The 22,304-nt window shown below is 38.4% G+C and overlaps 1 protein-coding gene across 7 annotated transcripts in view; it reads left to right on the plus strand.

Annotated features, from left to right (window-relative positions):
* Nucleotides 1-22,304, plus strand: part of SMYD3 (SET and MYND domain containing 3) — a 503,325-nt gene that overhangs the window by 342,238 nt on the left and 138,783 nt on the right. Inside the window, exon 1 of one of the 7 annotated variants that reach the window (XM_089528396.1) lies at nt 10,211-10,269. The exons of the other annotated variants lie outside the window; for them this stretch is intronic. The gene's annotated coding sequence lies outside the window, so the exon portion shown is untranslated. Of the gene's footprint in view, nt 1-10,210; nt 10,270-22,304 lie in introns of those variants that run through there. 7 annotated transcript variants of the gene reach the window in all.

Below are 22,304 nucleotides of genomic sequence, written 5' to 3' on the forward strand. Positions count from 1 at the left end.
CAATATGCTGAGTTCCTTCTGTAGATCAGAATGCAGTCTTAGAGATGCTCATGAATAGTCCCCACAAGACTGTTCTGTGTGTCAGGAATATAATGTCCAGTGCTGTAGAGCAGAGCTTCACTGGTCCTTTGAACAGTCTGCACCATGATACAGACAATTACCTTTGTCTAGGTACAGCTGCCATACAACTGAACCAGTCATGTGCTCATGGCCATATTTGTGTGACAGAAATGCAATCCTACATCATATACCTCCAGCATTTCACAGATGAAAACTGACACACAGGAATAAGCAATATCAGAGTGTGACAAAGGTGACAAAGGCTATTAATGAGGAAAGATAAACAAGCCAAGAGAGGCTGCAGCTGATTGCTTTTACCTGAGCTTACTGGCAACAGCAAGATCCCTCCCCCTCCTCTTTTCTCCCACGGCTGAGTTTGTAGCAACTGAAGTCTAGGACAAAGAGGGAAAATGGGAGGTGGAGAGAAAAATGTGGGCATTTTAAAAGGAGCTTGAAAAGTGCAATGAAAGAGGATTAACTGGGACTGCCCCAACACTTGGAGGGTTATTTATTTATTTATTTATTTATTTAATTTTTATGCTGCCATTCTCCTAAAAAGGGATCCAAGGTGGCTCAGGAGATAAAAACAATCTTGGAATAAATTTTTAAAAAACAATTAAAATAACCCAGTTAAAATAATATAAAATGAAAATTTAAACACACATACAAAAGTGAAACACACATAATCTAAAACACCTGCCCCATGTAAAAGCCCCCCTGTTGTGAATCTAACATGTCCTTCCCCATTGACTCTCAAGGGGCAACATGGTTGCTGCTACCAGAATCTGAGCAGATGCAAAGAAAGAGGCAGTTTGTCTTCATATAATTCTGGCCACCTGTCATAATGCAGCTAACTAAAAATCTGTCCCCCATTTGTGGCCAATGGAAAATAGTAAATATTGGGGGCAGGTGTAAAGCATTTTCACCTCAAATATTAAAGTAAAATATTAAAGTGTGCTCATGGTAACTAAACTTCTTGCATTGTGTAATAAAGTAATCAGTCTCAAAGCCCATGAAGACCACCACCAAAATTGTCACCAACTGCAGCACATCTTTATGTAGAGGTGGGGCCCAGAGTGGCCTACCAAACCACAGAACATTCCAAGAATACAGAGGAGAGCCTCTTTTCCTTTCTGGAAGTGGCAGGAAAGGAAAGGAAGGAAGATGGCATTCAATAGCACCAACTGTAGAAGTGGTAGTAGCGCTGCAGTGGGAATGCAAAAGCAAAAGGCCCCCCATTAATTGTTCATTCTTCATCTGTGAGCATATGCAGAGAAAGAGACAGCCACTCATCATATAGTTTCAACCACCTGTCAGATCTGCAGCAGCTATAATCTGTATTTTTGTTCTGTTAAATGGAACATGGTAAACATTGTGCAGAAAATATTTTTGTTTCCTGCATTCAAATTGTCAGCACAACCGCTGGGGTCCAACAACCACTGTCAGCAACTCAAACGAGTCCTGTGGTTAAATCAGACATTTGAGCAGAACTAGCAATTTTAGAAGCAGAACCGTGGTTCCAAAGGCAGTTGAGGTAACAGCAGCTGGATGTCTTCCAGGAACTGAAGCAATGCAGGAACCTCCGGGGACACCCAGCAATCCGATGCCAGACTTCTTCTGATAAACCACCAGAGAAGCTAAGTCTCCCAATGTGCTCTTTATTCACAGTGCTATAATACAAATACAGATCTCTCCAAACTCCACAATGCATACCAAACCAACTCCTACTACAAACCCACAAGCTATCACTTGAAACCCCTGGGTTTATATAGACTCCAGACCATGTGGTCTCCCAAACCCAGTGAGTTCAGGTGTGTAACCATGTCATGTGTCCCCTGTGTAATCCAGACACATTGTTTCATCACCCATGGCTACGTGCATTTGGACACCAAAGTGTCCTTGAGCCAATGAGCATCAGCTGTGCTAATCAGCCTTGTCCTTCTGCTGAATGCTCATGGTCAAACACACACACATCAAGCATTTCCTTGTGTGCTGTGTTTTAACCCTTGACACAAATATACCCATGATGTGAGAGTTTCATGCTTTGTTCAATATCAAAATTGTACCCCAAAGCCCACTACAGCCAAAGAAAAGGCTCTGATTAACTGCAGTAGAAATTGGCTGAAAATGGCCAATATTTTTGTTTGTTTGTTTGTTTTAAAGAAACCTGTACATTGTGTTTATTGTTTTTTGGTAGTACTTTATCTGTTCTATGCTGTTCTTTCCAGAAACACAGAATTTTATTCTCACAACTATCATGCGTTCATTTTCCATTCTATTTCAACTTATTCTGGTATTTTAATACCTGTCTGTCTTATAAGATTCATAAAAGATAATTCAGAAAGATGTGTGATGCATTATTAAACAGGATTCACAACATCAGTGCTACAACAACAAAAAAGTTTCCTTTTAAAATTATCACAAAGGAATTCTACACATTTTTGGCTAAAACTTATTTCAGCAAAACTTTGTAAAGGGCTCTCAAATAACCTAATTATTTCCATGAAGTAAAAGTATATTCAATTACTTGCCAATGTATCACTTTGAACTTTACCCTAATGGAATGTGTAGTGAAATGCCATGTCCATTAGAACAAACACTGGAAGGGGAAGGGAAGACTATTTCAGCATTTCGAGTGCAGCTTATTAACAAAAAAGAACAAAGAGGACAGGACCCATTGCAAATCCATTTTACTTCACTGTGTAATAAAGGGCCATATTCACAAATGGGTGACACCTGCAATTTGAATCTGGCTAAAAGAATGTTTAAATTCATTTTCCCCCTTTTCAAATGGAAAATAGACATTTTGGGGGGGGGGGGGAATAGACACAGGAAAATGAGAACACCAACTCTGTAAACCTCAGGATTTGCAAAAGCAAGTCATTTGCTTATAGCGAGTGATACTTTAGAAGCCAATTGCAGCCTGAAATAGTATGGTGTATTCCCATAGAGAATGACATTTTATGATTTTCTGTTGTATGACATAATTTTTTGTTGCCTGTATATTATTCCCAGTAGAATTACAGCAATGCTAACTCAGTTTGTTCTTCTATTGTTACCCATCAGTATTCCATTGATGACTCTATTCTTCATCTGACTTGAGTTGTTTTTTTAAAATTAACCTCTCTCTATCATATGACATATTCAGCCACCCTGTTTCTTTTTTCTTCATAAAATTCATATTCCCCTCATCCTGTTCTCACACAGTGTCTGGCTACTCTATTTGTACCATACTGTTAAAAGATAAAAACTAAATTGAGTACCGGCACAAGGGGAAAGTAAGAAAATGACCACTTTTGTACCTTTATGCTTGGATTGTATAAATACATACACCCATTCAAAACAATAATTTGACATGAAATATTGCTACACATACCAAATCTTTAGTGTAATCATTTAATTAGTCTATGGTAAACTTTTGGGGATTCCTATTATATTCAATATTTATTAGATTAGTCTAATCTAATTTCATTTTTTCCCCTATAGCAATTAGCTAGAAGTATTAGGAAACAGCAGGAAAAAGGTGACTTATGTCTATACACATATTTTATATTATTAAGCTGAATTAAATATTTTTAATGAATGACTTTAAAAATAAAAGTTATAAATGTTACTCCACCTAATACATACAATCCACAAGAACAACAGTAAGTTTATTTCCTCTTTAGTGTCTGCAACTGCACTGCAGAAATAATGCAGTTTGACACCACTTTAATTGCCGTGGGTCAGTGTTGTGGAATCCTGGGATTTGTAGTTTGTTGTGGTAACAGAGCTCTCTGACACAGAAGGTTAAATATCCCACAAACCTACAAATCACAGAATTGCCTAGCACTGAGCCATGGCAGTTAAAGCGGTGTCAAATTGCATTATTTCTTCAGTGCATATGCAGCTTTTGTCTAAATAAAACAGGTTGAAAACACCTTAGTCTGACTGCAGCAGATCAACTGAATGAACATTGGAAATGGATTTTGTGCATGGCCACACTGTATATAGTTAATCCTAAGAATATTCAAAGATTTCATCTCATCTGAAATATCATTTCATTTTAATAAAACTACATAATAATTTACAGGGAACCTCATTAATATTATTTTGATAAAATTATAACAATTAATTACTGCAAATAGCCTCAGGCTTTTTGCACAGAACCAGATTGTGTTTTCTTTTCCATGTTTGGGGTTTTTTTAACTTGTAGAAAAATTGCATGATTGGATTCTTCACCACTTGAAAAACTACTGGTTTCTTGAAAGCTAGCCTCTCAGGAGAAAGTGCTCCAGCCTAGTCTCTTCTCTGATATCATTCCATTTCTGTCCCTTTCTCCTCCTTGCTTGAGAGGCAACATTTAATTTTTTCTCCCCTCAAATTCACTCTTACACCAGAAAAAATAAAGCAGCAAACACTAATCAAAGTATGCACCTGATTGTCTAACAGAATCCTCACAAGAGCCAACACAGCCATAATTGTGTCTTTCTTAAGTCCAGAGATTTTAAACAACAAATCCTTTTTAAGGATGACTGCTTTTATAAATAAAATACCTTTCCATAGCTCAATGATTTTGTTCTGTTGTTATGCTTTTGATGTTCCACCTTCAAGGATGTTTTAGTCTTCTTCCTTGTCCAGATTTTCTCACACTCAACAATTGCAGCCTTTTCATCTTCAGGATTAATGAAACCCTCTTCTTTTTTTTTTAAATTAGTACTATCATTTTGTCATCAACACTCAATTTCCAGCAATAAAAACTGCAGACCTCCTAACTTACTGTTTTCACTCTCAATTTCATAAAAGAATAAGGCTGACAAGGACAACATCATACCTGTAACATCTCATTTGTTTGAAAGATGAACTGCAGACCTCTTTTTGGATGGTTGTTGGGGAGTGAACTTAAAATTCGTATTGTGTTTGGGTTTTTTTTTAAGACACAAAACAATGTGAACATTTATTCACTGCCAAATTTGGTTTCAGGTATTAAAGCTTCCCTATCTGAAAGAGCATATCTTCCCATGAGCCTGCGGGAAGGCTTTCTCCCAACCCCACCATCCTCATATGCACATTTGGGGAAGCCATGAAAGGGGGCCTTCCCAGTAGTTGCTCCTAGGATGCACCGGATGCTAGGCTGGCCCCTTTCTGCTCTCCTCCCACTGGCTGGTAGAAAACCTTTAATTTAGGCAGGTTTTTGAAAATTAACTCTTTTGTACAGAAGAGTTTTTTAAAGGTAGGGTTTTTAAAAATGTTCAAATGTTTTTAAATTCTTTGGAATCACTGTTTGGTTTTCACAGGATGGTTTGTTTTATTACTACTACCAATACAGCGTGTTTTCTGTTGCTCCAGAAACTAGGACATGGAGCAACTACAGGAAAAGATATTCCACGTAAACATTAGGAAGAGCCTCCTGACAGTAAGAGACAGAGAGTAGTGGCGTCTTCTTGCTTTGGAGGTCTTTAAACAGAGGCTGGATGGTCATCTGTCAGGGATGCTTTGATTGTGAGTTCCTGCATGGCAGAATGAGGTTGGACTGCATGGCCCTTGAGGTCTCTTCCAACTCTATGATTCTACAATTCTATGACTACAACCCAGGCTTTTTTTCTTTCTCGCAGTGGCAGCAGTCCACACTCCTTTTGTTTCCTTTGCTCTTTTGCCTTGATCTTCTTGAGGGATATTCATAAAAACAGAAAAGATAGGCTAATTTTAAAAATTTGGACCAAACCTAACTCATTGTCTGTGTGTCTTATATTCCTAGCTGCTGTCCTCCCCTTCCTTAAGTTGCAGCACAAGACAGCCACCCATGTGACCATTCTTTCTCCTCCTCTCCCTTTGCTCAGATTTAAGGCCTTTCACACTATGCAATTGTAATGCTATAATTCCACTTTATCTGGCATGGCAACATCCTATGGAATCCTGGGATTTGCAGCATATGGTGGTATTGTTTGCCTTCAAGTAATTTCCTACTTATGGTGACCCTAAAGTGAATCTATTACTGTATTGGGTTTCCTTGGCCGGTGTGTTCAGAGGGTGTTTGCCATTGCCATCCTCTGAGGCTGAGAGACTCACCTAAGGCTGTTCAGTGGGTTTTCATGGCCAACCATGGATTCAAACCCTGCTCTCCAGAGTCATAGTCTAATGCTCAAACCACCAGGGCACGGTGGCTCAGTATCTGCAGTGTATGGACGGCTATTTAGAATTCTCAGTCAATGTGCTCTAGTGCCTCACCAAACTATAAAGCCAAGGTTAGGAAGTAGCCCTGACAGTTAAAGTGGAATCATAGTGCTGTAATCCAGTAATGAATGAGTAAGAAGCTGACACTCCTTTTCATCCCATTGAAATATACTGAATTGCAACTATGTCTCTTACAGATGAAAAAAGCAACTTCATTTGAGCTCATTAATACAAAAAATAGCAAGCTACCAAAGTAACTCTTTGGGAACATGTGCTACATCTTAGCTGTTATTCTACTCCATTGAGCTGCAAGTTGCTTGTAGTACATTTTATATACATTTATATACCTTTTAATTTACATGTATTTGCCCCTTCATCTTCTCTTGTCAAATATATTATGCTCTCCATATTTAACTCTGCAGTTTTGTTTTTTCTTTCCTCCCTGACATCCCTCTTTCATTTGTATTTTATGTTCTTGTATTGTATTGTATTTTGGAAGTAAAACACAAGAATTAATAAAAGCATAAAAGGTAACTATTAAATAGAAGTAATATCTTTAAATCAATGGTTGTGGTTAAAATAAGAATAATGCAAACAACATTTATAAATAATCTGTACAAATCTGAAAACTCAAAAAGGGACGGCAGCATTATTTGAAAAGTGTTGAACTGATTTATAGATTTGTCTTTTTATTAATACACCACACTTAAAGTCTAGCAGGACAAGGGAGAAAAGAAATCAAGCAAGAAACCAATTTGATTTTTAAAAGACCTTTGGGATATCAGGTCAAGAGCCTTTGCTTTCCTTTTCCTTTTAAAATAAATTGTATTAGCATACTTCTGAAATTGTATGAAAAATGTAAATAATAATAAATAAATAAACCCTGAAGGGCATGCTGGGTGGGGAGGATTGCAGAAGAAAGCTCAAGGCCCCATTTGCACTATTGTGAAGATGTGTGCAAAGGGGGAATGCTTCAAAACCAGTATATATCCAGTTCCCTTTACTAGTATGACTGTGGTGAGAAAGGAGCTTGTGTGATAAAACCTCAACCTGAATCCCATTGGTAGGCCCAACTTTGAACTCCTTTGAATCTATGGAATTTGTATAAGAGTTGACTCACCAAGCAACATTGGTTTCAACAGGTGTAGTGTAGTTGACAGTACCAATAGGATTTCGGTCATTGACTGTGATCAAGATAAGCACAGTTTTTGTATGAATACAACTGCTTCCTTTTAAATATTCTATCTTTGACTCATCAAAGTACCAGCCTTTTATCAAAAGTCTTCACTCTGACCAGGGAGATCAGAAATTGTGAATGACATTTATTTCATTGTTCCTTTTTTTTCTCTTTTCAGATAGAAGCTAATTTGTATTCATTTTAACTCAGCCTTGAAGAAACAAAGAGACTAAGATGAGGTGCAAACACACTATTCCAGTATAGGTTGGGTTCACTTTAACATGTGAAGAAAATAAGCTTTAATTAATTTGTTAGCTGTTAACAAGGGTTAACCACATTCTCAACTAGCATGAGCTCTTATACACAATCTGACATTACACAGGCTAGTAATTTGCTGACTGTGCCACAATTACTTCAACATGACATGCTGCTTTATTTTTATTCATTTTTCAAAAATTAATTATGCTGCTGGTATTGTATAGTGCTTTAGAGAGTATCATAGTCAAAAGATGAACTAGAAAGATTGCAAATAACACAAAAGAGATAATGCAGGGAAGCAGAAGCAAGTGAAACAGAAAAAAATTGCTGTTACGCAATAGTTTACATAGAGGTAGGGAATGTAAGGATCAAATAAGCTATTATGGGAAAGGTTACCTTTCAAGGTTTGGAGGAAGAAGCTTGTCCAATGTTTTTCTTCTAGACTAGCATTTCTTAAGCTGAATAAATGAAGCAGAGAAGGGGGAAAAGTGCTCCAGGCAACTGTTCCATAAGTTTCTAATATAATCCTACACTCCCTTATGTGACAATAGTTTTTGCTAGATTGAATCAGTCTTATGTCTTACTAGAAGTGTATAGGATTGTGCTGATAGTCTGTGCAAAACTCACTTGCACAGTATAATTCTTTGGTGTGTGCAGGGATGTAGCCAAGGTGGGGGGTTGGGGTCTGGACCCCCCCCTCCATTAGAAAAATGAATGGTGCGTGCTGCTGAGCCACTGCACCCAAGCCCCATTATAATGGTGGCACTCAGTCTGGACCCCCCCCCTTCCTAAAATCCTGGCTACGTCCCTGGTGTGTGGATTGTTTGATATCTTAATAACATCTTGAATAATATCTTAATACTCTCTTGCGTGGAGTGCTGTCTTAGACTGGGCTTGAGGACAACTGGGGTGTAACCTGGAACCTATTTTCTGACTTGGGACCTGCATGTGCTGCTAGAAATGTCCTATGACAATGTTTTGTCATGAAACTCATGTATGGGAGAAGGAGAAAATGTCCACTGATGCCTCCCTACCCCATTGATCTCTTGCAGCTGGACACGTGTAGTTAACTGTAGAAAAAAAATATGCAAATCTCAAACTGATACTGAAAAATATATACAGAAACCCTTTTTGTGGGGTACAATGACTCACTTTATTGAGTATTACTAGCAGAACAACATATCTCACTCACAAGTAAGTGGAATTGAAAATGTTGTAGTTTACTTTTTAATCAGTCACTTTATACCCTGCCTTTTCCCCTCCATGATTCAGGCTCAAGGCAGCTTACAGATAAAAAAAGAAATAGAAATAAAACCACGCATGGCTAAAAACATGTTCAAAAAGATCAATGTTAAAGTATAGTGATATTAAACTGTTCATAAAATTAAAACCATTTAATTTTAATTTTACCATTGAAAACACAGGCCAAGATCCTGTGCTACAATTTGTAACTTTACTATGTCATAGTTACATCCCTGATAGGACAAGCAACCCTTCTAGTGAATTGGATGATGCAGATTGGGGGGTCCAGTGTAGTGTCCTATTGTTCAGTGGGAGTTCCAATTGTGCAGTGAGTCCCATAGCATTCTGGTCCCAATTGGGCAATAGGTCCCATTGCACCCTGATGCATATGGCACAATGGGGCTCATGATGCATCGGCCATACTATTGTCTCTATTTGCACAGTTGTCCCCGGAGATTTATTTCCATCTCTGCTCCCCTCCCGAGAATATTAGCATTGGTTAACATCACAATACACATTTACATGATCTTTGGCCAGTTTATGATGACATAAATATATAACAGGATGCCAGCCACAGAATAAAAATAGTAGAGAAGACTAACACATAAAACCCTTACATGTAAAACATTAGTTCTCAAATGGCTACTGGAACGGGGTCCCATGAAAGACTTTTTTGTTGCTGACAAACTTTCGTGATAAGTGTTTCACTTTGGCCTTAATCCTTCTTTTGCAGTTCTTTGGAATTCAGTATATGTAGCTTAACTGTGGAGAAAAACATTTAGAGGAGTACAAAGGAAATACCCAGGGGTGTAGTCATGGGAAACAATTGAGTTCATTGCCCCCCTCAAATAAGAATTCTGCCCCTGCCAAAATGATTTCCCCCAAAAAACTGCTAAATTTCTAGCATTGTAGAGAATGAGCCTTTGAAAATATTTCAACCTAGAAATCATAGATTTTCTATGTTGGCATTCCCTTAGTACCTTTGCCTGCTCATTTTCTCTAGATACCTAAACTGAATTTCTAAATGCTCCTCTGAAGTTTTCAGTTAACTGCGATGCTAGAAATTTGGGTCTTGAAGGAAACGCCGTTGGGGGCAGAATTCCTATTGAAGGGGAACATTGTCCTCCTTGTACACGCCCTCCCCATAGCTACATCCTTGGAAATACCATACATATATTTTCAGGCAAATGGCATTAAATAGCTGTGTCCAGACCAGCATGGGAAGATCTTCACCAGAACACATCACATTTCCTAGTCTTGTAATGCATGAAACTCCAAATATAGATTTCATGAGGAAATTCATCTGCCCATTTAACAAAGCTCACATCATTTATCTATTTACAGTAAACAGGACTGAAACCTCTGATCTGCATTAAGAAGTAAGTGATTATATTCAAAAGGGGGACTCTCTCTCAGTTCAAGCACTTTATGACTGAGGGCAAAAATTACTTATGGTTTCAGTGTTATCTGAAATGTATTATACTGACAAATATTTTCATGCTGATTGTTGTTTTTTTAAAAAAAATGTAGATTTTTATTTTGTTCCTAACCAGAAGTATTTTATGCAGTTACTTTGAGTAGTTGTCTTGAACATACTTTCATAATAATTGATTTGTATTTTGATGTTTGTGAACAAGCTTTAAAGCAAAGGTGCTAGACTTACTTGCCTTGAGCATGTTCCTTAGTGAAATGAATCAGAAGTCCCAAAGTGATGGATTTTCCATTTTCAGTGGTACCATTTTCATCTACACAATCAGGATAACAGTCTTTAGATTCTTCTCTGATTGGTATCTCACATGCTTGTATGCAATTGCTGATATTGCCATAAACAACCATTGTAATTATCACTTTCAGGACTTGTTTCAACAATTAAATAATGGGATACCTGATTTAATCACACAAATATGGGTTGTGTGTATGTTATAATTATGAAACTGAAATTGGAGTTGTACATGCTTACTGGCCCTGGACTTCCCGTTTGCATTCATCTAGAAAAGTTGAAACCTATAGATGCTTGCTATATGTGGCAGAATTCCAACTGTGCATGGGAGACCTATGCTGTACCATTTTCAGCAATTATGCTGAATGCACAGAGGGAAGAAGTCAGCAGGTATCATCTGGGTGCAGTAAGTTGGGAGTTTTCAGGGAGGGGTGTTATTTTGCCCGGATAGGATGTAACACCCCCTCCTCCAAAGATGAGATACACAGTCTGGAAGTGGCCTTATTTTTGGTGGCTCCAGTGACTGTGGGGAGATTACATTTTTTTCACAATTCAATAGCATAACTGCAAGACTTTAGCATAACTGCAAGACTTCCTAGACAGAGGCTCCCTAACCACAATTGTAGTAACATACAATAGCTCCTGTGCTGGTGAAGTATGAATCCATTCTGGATTTTCAAGGAGCTACTTGGAGTACTGAACCCTATCCTCAAAGTTGGTTCAGCATTTTGGATAGCTTTAGATTGTAGCAATTTGTTATACTTGGGGACACCTTTTGAGGCCTGTTTGGAAACGACAACTGATGCAGAAACAAAAACAAAAAGGTAGCAAATTATAAATTGGTACAACATGAATGCATTAAACACATGTTGGCAGTTTTCATATACCTACAGTATATCCAGATATAATTCAAAGCACTGATTAATTTCTGAAGAGGCTGAAGCCTGAATGCTTTTGGAAAATCAACTCCTCCGAGTAACTGGAGACTGAACCTTTAAAGTTATGGTACCCCAATTCCTTGGGATTTTCTCTCCAGAGAGATTTCTCTGGCAGCAGCATCACTTTCTTGTCAGCACTAAAATCTATGTATTTGTTCAGGTCTTTTTAGTGTCCCTGCTGTCATATTGCTATTTTATTCTTCTGTTACTTGCTTTTTCTGTGAACCATTCTATTGTGTCCCTTACATTTTGGAAATTGTTTTGAAAACTTCATGTAAGGAGCAACTAATAAATTTTCATTTATTAAATAAATGAAAAGAAAATACTGTGTGCAGGTTGATTGATCCATTTTATGTCTGCAGTGCTTTACGTCTAGGTAAGATTTGGGGGAAATTCTGTGCCTAGAGCTTTTTAAATACATAAGAATAGTATTTTCTTTAAATATAAGTTTACTTTATTGAAGGAAGGAGAAATTTACTGCAAGTGAAATGAATAAGCACATGAATTTTAATTGGCTGCAAACTGGCTCTTGTCTAGTAGTTTTAAACCTTCTCATAAACAAAATGGCTGAATTGGTTGATTTAAAAAAAAAAATACAACCGTGACAAGTAGTTATCTTGAATACGCCTCAAGAATTCCTAGCCTGCTAGCGTTTCGTCTCCACACAAAAATTAAAAGTTGAGTGTGTCAGGTAAATTATTTGGTGCAAATCATTTCCTCAGTGCTAATTGGGGTAAACATTTTTATTCATTCAAATCAAGGAAATGAGTAGACTCAGATGTGGATTAATTCAAATCTGTAGCAGTTCTATCTGAGAATAATTTTAAAACAGATAAATAGTAAAGTTCAATTGCTATACAGGCTGTTACTATGGATACTTGGATTGCTAGATGTGTGGCTTCTTGGGTAACATTTCTGCTAAAGGGCATATCGCTAAATAACAAGCCTTGTTTGCCATAATGCATAAATACTCGTTCCAGTAAAATGAACACTTTCACACTGAATATATCTTGAATAAAACCTTAAGGCATCTGTAGCTTGAAGTCATCCTACATTTATACTGTGGTCAGTAACACTGGTATTACTCTTAATTATTTCTGGTTTTTAGCTGAGTAGTTTTATCTGGCGATTCAGATCTGATTTCCCCTTGAATAGATTTCCAAAGACACTATAGTCATATCTTGTGAACTGTTATGTTCATGGTAATACTAGAACTAGATTTCAAAATATCTGGAAATATATCAGGAACCAGAATGCTGTAGCTAAATGTGTAATTTGCATAACACTGCATGGACATAATGACTGTTGGATTTCTGGAGTTAGCAATCTTTCCCTCCCCTAGTAGTTCCATGTGCATAGATTCTAAAAAAGGTAAATACCTAATTGATAAGTGTACCAACAATGAAGTGAGTGGGGATCTTGGCATAAGGATCTACAACACTGGAGATACTGCTGCTGTGAATCATTTCAAAGTGGTACTTGACAGCCATGTTACTGGTGAGATTACTGCAGCTGATGTGGTGGTATTATGCAGAAGTGTTAAGTAGCAAATAAGCAATTGTTTGTGGTGCATAGTGAAGTAAGAAAGGAACTGAAACTCTTGATCATACTAAAAATATGGCTTCTACCATGAAGACATCCTGTTTTGCACCTGTTATATTGTTATTGCTTTTGTAATGGATCATCTGCTTCCGGGTAACAAAGCAGGTTAGAATAATTCAATACATAGTCATGTGTAGGTCAAATGGATGGATGCTTGTAGACTTGGGATGTAAAGGGAGTTGTTTATAGATTTTCTTAGCAATAGGAGCAGTCAATTCTTCTGAAACCAAAGGACTGCCGCCTTCCCAAACTCTTTCTCCATACATGTTTGAAAGATGGGGAAGCAAAGGTACATGAGTAAAATACTTTATTCTCTGCTGTCTTCTTATCAGATATTTGAAATCTCACTTTATATACTCTAAAAAAAGAATGACAGTATGGTGTAGTACTTTAAGTGTTGGACTATGACCCTTGAAAACAGAGTTAAAATCCCCGCTTAGGTATGGAAACCCAGTGGGTGATCTTGGGCAAGTCACACATTCTCAACTTCAGATGAAGGAAAAGGCACACCCCTTCTGAATAAATCTTGCCATAAAACCCTGGGGTTACCATAAGTTGGAAACAATTTGAAGATATATGATAACAACAGTGCTCTAAAAGCTATATCCAGAAAATGATTACTTATAGATATAAGTCCTGAAAGAAGAGGTAGAGATTATGGTTTATGGAACTGGTTTCTGAAAATCAGTTTTTAGATTTTGGTATGACTCATGCTAAGCAACCCTAGTTTTCTTACTGTATTGACTGGTACTCCTAATGCTGATATTCAAGTCTAAAAAATATGAGGTGCAGGCTTGATGTGACTGAGAAATAACATTAAAATGACAATAACACTTCAATAAACTTCATATTTCTTCAAGTTTATATGCAGTGCCACTGTTTAAAAAGATTTTGAAAATAATGAAGGAGATTCTTGAATCATTATTGTCATTTTAATAAAGCCTTATATTTCCTGTGGTCTAAAGCACATTGCAGAAATAATCCAGTTTGAGACCGCTTTAATTGCCCTGGCTCAGTGCTAGTGAATCCTTGGAATTGTAGTTTATTGTGGCACCAGAGCTCTCTGACAGATAAGGCTAAATGCCTCACAAAACCAAAGTTCCCAAAATTCTCTAGCATTGAGCCAGGGCAGTTAAAGCAGTCTCAAACTGGATTGTTTTTGCAGTGTTTTTGACCTAAAATTTATTAATGTTTTAAAAGAGTACTTGATTCTTACAAATGTGAACATCTTGAAAAACAATTTTTCCAGATCAACGAAGTCAAAAACTACATGAATTGACAGCTATTTTCTATATACAAAAGTGTCCATGCTCAAAATTACAAGAATATGAAAACTACCCAGATGTACAAGTTGACAGAGGGTACTTAATTTTTCAGTGGCTCCCATTTAGTCCAATAGGAAAAAAGCAAGAATTTTGCAGTCTGATACAGGTAGCAATGTGTTTGTGGCATTGTAGAAAAGAATGGAACCCTCACTCTTCGCTCTGGTGACCAAATCTAATAGAACCGTAGTCAGTATGCGTATAAAGAAACTGTGCATATGTGTCTAAATTTTGTTCATTTCAGTGAAATTTATTTAGGATTGGATTTTTAATTACATGAACATTCCGATCCTGTACACTGAATGGTAGTGTTGAAAACATATTTTTGAAAATATTGTTGCTCATGAGAATGTTAATATAAACATATAAATATTTGATATTGTCTATTGTTTTAAGAGTGCTTTAAACATTTGCATAACTCAATTGACTTGCCTACTGTATTGAAGAGTTGCATTTGTGGGATATAGGATCTGAGGGAGGAGTAACTGGTAAATAAAAACCTACCCCAAATTGCTTTGTAGAATAACGCCTGCAGAATCTGCATCACAGCACTGCAACTATTTCCACTTGTCAATGGGAAGGGCATTCACTATGATTTGCTGAAGACGTATTTTAATTATGGTTGTATGTTTACCTGTCCCACTCCAAAGAAATGGGTGGCTAAACAAAGAAGGAAACTGTACTAATGTTGAAGTGGTGATACTTGATTTTAGGACCAACTTGTAGGGTCCTCATCAAACACAGTCTTGAATGAAAAATGGAAAAGGTAGTCATGTCAATTTAAAATCAATCAAGTGGCAACCCCAGGTTTCATCAGTTATGTTTCCTTTGGAGGAGTAGATCAAATACATGGCTTGACTTTTTAATTTGCTTCTTTTGGCAGGATAATCCCATGATCAGCATTCCACTCATGGGGCTCTTCAGTCTGTAAGATAGTCAATTGTTGCTAATTTGCACTTCTTCCTCCAGTCCTTGTGACCTCTGAAAATCTGGATGGTTGGTGGGCTCTCGAAGGGTGGGGTGGGGCATAGAAGGAAGGGGGGTTGATGAAAACTGCCTCTCTTCCATTTAGCCAGTGGAATGTGTGGCTGGATCGAAAGACTTCCTTCAAAGGAAGGCATCCTTCTCAGTGAAGTTTAACTCCTGTAAAGGTACTGAAGTTACGGCCAAGGAAAAGAAAATGTCTCCAAAATGCTTGCTCATGTTCAGAAGTGTAAATTGGGAGTTACCTTGGAAAGTTACCAAGTGGTGAAAATCTTGATTCGTACTTTTTCTGATTCTGTTGTTTGGCCTCTTCTTATTATTGTCAGATGACCTAAGAAGGAGATCCCACTTTATCCAAGTGGCAACACATACTCAAAGGACACAAGACCATTTAAATAATAAAGGAAGCATTTAGTACCCATTCTCTTGGTGTATGACGCCAAGTAAAGGACAAGGATGCTTCCATCCTTCTTAGGCCTTGCTGAGGTTAAACTGCAAAACTACAGGATAGCACTAGTACAGACATAGTCATGAGCTAGGACTCAGCATTCACAGGAGTAGCAGGAGCTTGTGATGAGCCTGAACAGCCCCCCCCCCCACTGCCCGGGCAGCACTAATCTCCATTTTCTTGATTCACAGAATCAAGCTGACGAGGAACTGCCTTCATCATATTCCCAGGAGAGGGTTGTATTGGCAGACCTCTTAAATTATCTGTGTTTCACCTATAAGATCTCCTGGACCATAGAGATAAAGGAAAAACAAGCTTGAACGGAGGCTGGATGGCCATCTGTCGGGGATGCTTTGATTTGGATTTCCTGCATGGCAGGGGGTTGGACTGGATGGCCCTTGTGGTCTCTTCCAGTTCTATGATTCTATGACCTTATCACACAGACCTATGTGCTTCCATCCCAAAAATAGTTAAAGTGTTGGCATCCTGGTAAAGCAAGCAAATTCACTAATGATTATCACAAACAGAGCACAACAACGGGTTAAAAGCACATTACTTAGTCAAGAAAGTGGGTCGAAAGTGAATTTGGGTTTCAGACAGATGAAGACAAATCCCGTTGCTAGCTTGGAAATAACATTTTTGCACATGCTCCAAGCTGTCATTTCCATATGTGCATACACACATATGCTCCAGAGAAGAAAGGGAAACGGGGAGGAAAATCCTCTTTGCCCCAGAAGCTGTTTCAGAGGAAGGAAGGCTGAGGTTTCCCTTTGCAAACTCCCATAAAACCACATAGAAACACACACAAACACACACACTAGAGAGAAAGAGGAGGTGGCTGGTCCATAAACATGCCTAATTTCAGAGAGGGCAGAAACTCCCAGATGACCTCCTTTTCCGGGACATATCTTCCATTTCTCCCTCTTGTAGAGGAGGAATTCCAAAACGTCCTCTCTCTCTCTCTCTCTGCCTTCTCCCACCAACTGTTCCTTACAGGCTGCAGGAGGAGGAGGAGACCCGTCACGTGAGGGAAGGAGGTGTGTGTGTATGTCCCTTTAAGAACAAGGCTGCCTCCTTCTCCTTGGCACAGCAAAGGAACCATGGGAAATGGTTTTCAGACGACTGTACTTACATGAAGGAAGTGAATTTGTGAATGAGCTGGAAATGAAAACACCGTATTTTCCCCAAAAATGCCTAGTCCCTGATTCACCTCACTTTCTGTTTGGATTCTAACCTGTTTGAGTGCAGTGTTGTCTGAAAAGCAATTGTGAAATTGTCCCTAATGCTCTGGATGACCCTGAATTATGACCAGTTTAATCTTCCAGTTTCCCCCATGTAATATGCATATTAGTGAGTAAGCATACTTTACCCAAGCACAGAAAAAACTCCACCTCTAGCAGATAAGTGTATCTGCAACATAACTTGAAAATATAATATCCAGAATACATAGCACTATTGACTGGTATTTGTCTATTTATTTCCCACCTTTTCTCCACAATTTCGATTCTTGGAACTCCAAAAATAAATGACCACCAAGCTGCATATATCCTGTACTTAAGCCAGGTTAGTTGGACCCTAATTTCTAAGAGTTAAAAGAGAGTGGAGAAGAAACAGATTGCTTAAGGCAGCATTTGTTTGTCCTGTTCTTGGCTGAAATTGCTGAGTTAAATTGTCTGCACAGAATATCTGCTCTGGTTTGTATAGAAGAAGTCTATAAGTCAAAGGTGCTGGGGAGAATAGGTAATAGATTTGCTGATAGTGACATGAAATATTTGCACTTCAATAAAAACTGGTGGGCCAAGGGGAAGGTGAATGCGGTGAATCAGAACTATTTTAATTTTGCACAGTTAGCACAAACATCCTGAAGTACTTAAGAGCATCTCATTAGGACTAGAAACAATGCAATTTTTTTCCAAAGGGAGTTTCAAGTTATTGATTCATTTTATCATTAATCTATTTCTAAAACAGACCCAAAGATAAAACATATTAAAGAGTATAGTACAGAGAAATTTGCCATTTTAAAATGATGCATCTGTAACATGAATAATATTTATTTGTAGTCTGGATAAGGATATCATAAACAGCAAAAGGAAGGGAAACAAAGTATATGTATGTGGAACCTGTAGAGGAAAACAAGCTTTAGTCTACAAGAAGCACACAGAAATATTAATCTGAAAAAGTAACAATTAATTATTAAACTGATTTTACAAAGGCCAGCCATAGAACAATCTTATCTCTGCATTTAGAAAAAGGCACAAGGACCGAAAGAAAAAAACATTTCATGACTCTCTAGCATCAAAGTTGCTTGCTGACAATCATTTTATTTAGGCAGGCTTTTAAATATACAGTATATAATACTGGTACACCACCACTCACCACTTGTTATTTTCAAACAGTATTAAGTTTTCAATACAATCCTAAGAGTGGTGGAAATCAGCAGATCTTTTACTTCCAAAATCCTACTCCATAAATTGTGGGGGAGGAGACATGGATGGGCTTGAACTCAAATAGTATTGTCTTACTTTTTTCTGTTTCCTTCCATTAGTTCTAAAGAAATGAGTTAGTTACCCCAGCACAAGTCTGATGCAAATGGGAAGAGACACTGATGAGCTTATCCCGTTAACAAATAAACCGGTTTACCTCTTGCAGCTTGAATTCAGGTTCTGGAATGCCCCTGGATGTTATCATACCTAAATTGCCACCTCTCTAGCTAGTATGCAGCTGCCCGGAGGCATCCTGGGTTGAAGCCCTGCTCAGCCGGCCAATTTTTTGAAGTCGGAAGCTCCCCGACTTTGAAAAAGTGCTGGCTGAGTGAGGCTTCAACCCAGGATGCATCCGGAAGGCAGCATCCTGGCTAGACCAGTGGCAATTTAGGTATGATAACATCTGGGAGCATCCCTGATCCTGAATTTAAGTTGCAAGAGGTAAACTGGCTTATTTGTTAATGGAATAAGCTCCTGAATTTCTGTAAGGAATGAAGGTACTTCAGATCCACTAGATCTAAGGCTGTGCATGTGCTGATCTCACTCAAAAATGCCCTCTTTGGGATTCACTAATCTTTCCATGACTGGTGCAGTAAACGCACACCTTGTTTTAAAGCAGAATTGTACTTCTAGGACGCTTCTGGGACAGCAGTTCTACTTGAAAGCAAGATCAGCTTTGGCTGATTCGCCAGCTGCGCCCATACCTGGCCCAGAGGGACCTAGAAACTGTTGTACATGCTCTGGTAACTTCAAGATTGGATTTCTGCAATGCACTCTACATGGGGCAACCCTTATACCAAACTCAGAAGCTGCAAATGGTGCAGAACATGGCAGCCCGGCTGGTCACTGGTGCTCCCAGGACCAGCCATATAACACCGGTTTTAAAAGATCTCCATTGGCTGCCCATTCGCTTCCGAGCTCAATATAAGGTGTTGGTAATTACCTATAAAGCCCTAAATGGCTTGGGCCCAGGATACCTAAAGGACCGCCTCTCCCCGTACATTCCGCCTCGCACCCTCAGAACGACTGGGCAGCAGCTACTGAAGGTGCCTGGGGCTAGGTTAACCTCCACTTCTCGGAGGACGTTCTCCATAGCTGCCCCAGCCCTTTGGAATGCGCTGCCCACAGAGCTCCGCTCGTCTACTACCCTGGCCCAATTTAGGAAGGACCTTAAAACCTTCCTATTCCAACAGGCATTCCCCGAATAAATATCCTGTGGGCCTCCCTCCTCTTTCGTGGCCAAGAGGTTGGGCTATGGGGCTTTTTTATTGTTGGTTTATGTGTATTTTTTAGTGCTTATTTTAATTTGTTGTATTTTAACATGTTGTAAGCCGCCCTGATCGAAGGAAGAGCGGCATATAAATAAAAAGTTTATTATTTATTATTATAACTGCACAAAAGTCACACCTGGGCTGGGGACAGGATAATTTTCATCTAACACAGCTGATGTATCCGAAAACATTCTGTTTGCAGCTATGTTTTAGGGACAAGTACAGGGAGCTGTACTTGTTTAATGACACTCTGTTTGCCATACTATGTTAAAATGATCAACAGACTATATTCCTAGTAAACATGAATGATATTCATAAGATACAGTGAGAAAAGAAGTGTTTAGTGGTAACCAAGCTGGGATGGAATTTGCAGTGGTAATGAAACAAAATTATTTCTAAAAGAATTTCCTGAAGATCATGATTAGATGCAGATCTCTGAACTTTGGTTGTGTACCCACAAGTATTTGAGCTGTGAGCTTAACTTAGTGTTTGTCTAAGTTAGACGTCATTCTTTGTTATTCTTCCAAGACATCTGGTAGAAACACGTTAGAATGAAATATGTTTTCTTTCCTTGCTGGAACAGATCAAATCGTGGAGATAAGAGAAAGATCATTGTTTGTTTAATTTTAAAAATCATTTTTCACGTCATGATGTGACAGTCTAACAGGTCAAGGGGATGAATCAGACATCTGTTATTCCAATAATTATTTTAAAAGTCCTGGGTAATATCTACATCTTTGCTTCTAATTTTAGGTCATCACCAACATATTTCCATGGTAGCAGGACTAATCTAACACCAAGCTATTTAATAGTTAGCAGATGGAATTTCTACATTTTCCTAAGATCAGCAGAGAGGACAGAGCCAATTCTGATAGAAGAAGTACGGCTCAGGATGACTTAAATGATACCACTCTCAATGGGGCATGGTTGATACTTACCCTGTACTCCCATTATACTGAAAAGCAGCATTGCCTAATGAAAATATGGCTAGAAATTCTATAGAGGTTATCAGTACAGAGATGAAAGAGTCAAAAGGAGCTTCTACTCCTCTCTACATTCTTAAATATATATATATATTTCTACACTAAGGTGTTTTTTAGAGATGTAACGCAAGTAAGACGGTGCATTTCAGTCCATGTGAAATAACTTTCTAGGGCTAGCCATGAGGTTTCTATTTGTAGTTTTAAAAAAAGAGTGTCCAAAGGAAACAAAGGTAAATTATTACTGTAATAGACAGTGCAAATAAACTACAGCATCTGGTTCTGTCAACACTGATAATATAGCTAAAATGAAATGCTACTGACAGGTGGGAGAAAGCTTGGAAAGACTGGTGGAAAAGAAGTAAGTTGCACCATATCCAGAAATACATAATGGAAGGTGAAGCTGTTGCCCCTATATAACTAATATCGACACATGCTGTACCAGAGCAATATACTTTCTACTGAAATATACTAAGGCCCAAAATAAACAGATTAAATAGAGCGGCTTTGGGGGCATGGCATTTAGACAATGCATGCCCCCGACACAGCCAGGAGCCACTCCAGGGCCACCTAAACTGGCCCGAAGCCACTAGCAAAGGGATCAGGTTAAATCAGGATTAATAATTCAGGACCCCGTGGCCCACTTTGGGAGCAGCCCATCTGGTTACCACAGTCTTACAGCAAATTGCAGCCAGAGCTGCTTCTGGGTGCTTCATCAAACCAGTTCTAATCATGTCAGATGGGATAACCACATTTGTGTGTGTGTGATCCATGTGTGTTTATTTAAAGTGGCATACTCTGCCTTTTTTAAAACAATAAATACAACAGCCAAAGTCCTATAGTTATGCCTATCTTGGTATAACTACACTAGCATAGGCACTGGTAGTGGCAAAGTGGCCAGAGAATAAAGATTCAGGTGTAGCTGCCACAAAGAGACAAATTTATCACCGATATTGTCAGAAGAAAAGGGCTATTAATTCCAAGCACCCCATTTTTCTATTGCTGGGTTTCAAAGGGAATGTTAGTGTCCAAGGCTCTGCAAGAAGGCTGATTTGAAAAATCACCTTTGCCATGGGATAGACAGTTTTCCAAGCCAGCCTTCCCAGAATGCTTTTATCTACAAGAACCTCACCATCTCCCCGCAGTTTTTCTCTTTCCCAATGATGACAGCTCTGTCTTACTTATTCATGGACACAGTGCAACCTGCTAAAAATGCACCTGCTAGTAGAACAGACCTTTATACGATTGTACTACAATAATAAGATTTTTAATTTAAAAAAATCAATTTATGTTAGTTTTTTTTAAAGATAAAACAAGCCAATGATAGCTAATAAGATAGTTCTGTTGGCAGTAATGCTAGATGGAATCTGAAGGCCATCAATCTCAGTAACTTGTATCTATGTAGGTTTCTCCAAGGCTGAACATACAAAATTGACTTATCAGAGAAAAGCAGACAGCTTTACTTTTTCTCTTATGGACCCTTTGAAGATAAATTTATTTATTTTTTGCAGGGAAATTTCAAACTTTTAAACCTCTAACTAGATCAGGGATGAAGAATTCTATCTGCCCCAAGGACCAGATTGTTACCTTGCCACTCCCATCACTAAGGACCTTGGGCCACGTGGCATCAAAGAATGGCCCTCCTTGAGATTCCCCACCAAAAAAC

Source organism: Sceloporus occidentalis, unplaced genomic scaffold (assembly GCF_023333645.1).
Source record: "Sceloporus occidentalis isolate IW3139 unplaced genomic scaffold, rSceOcc1.0.p SCAF_6, whole genome shotgun sequence".
NCBI lineage: Eukaryota > Metazoa > Chordata > Lepidosauria > Squamata > Phrynosomatidae > Sceloporus > Sceloporus occidentalis.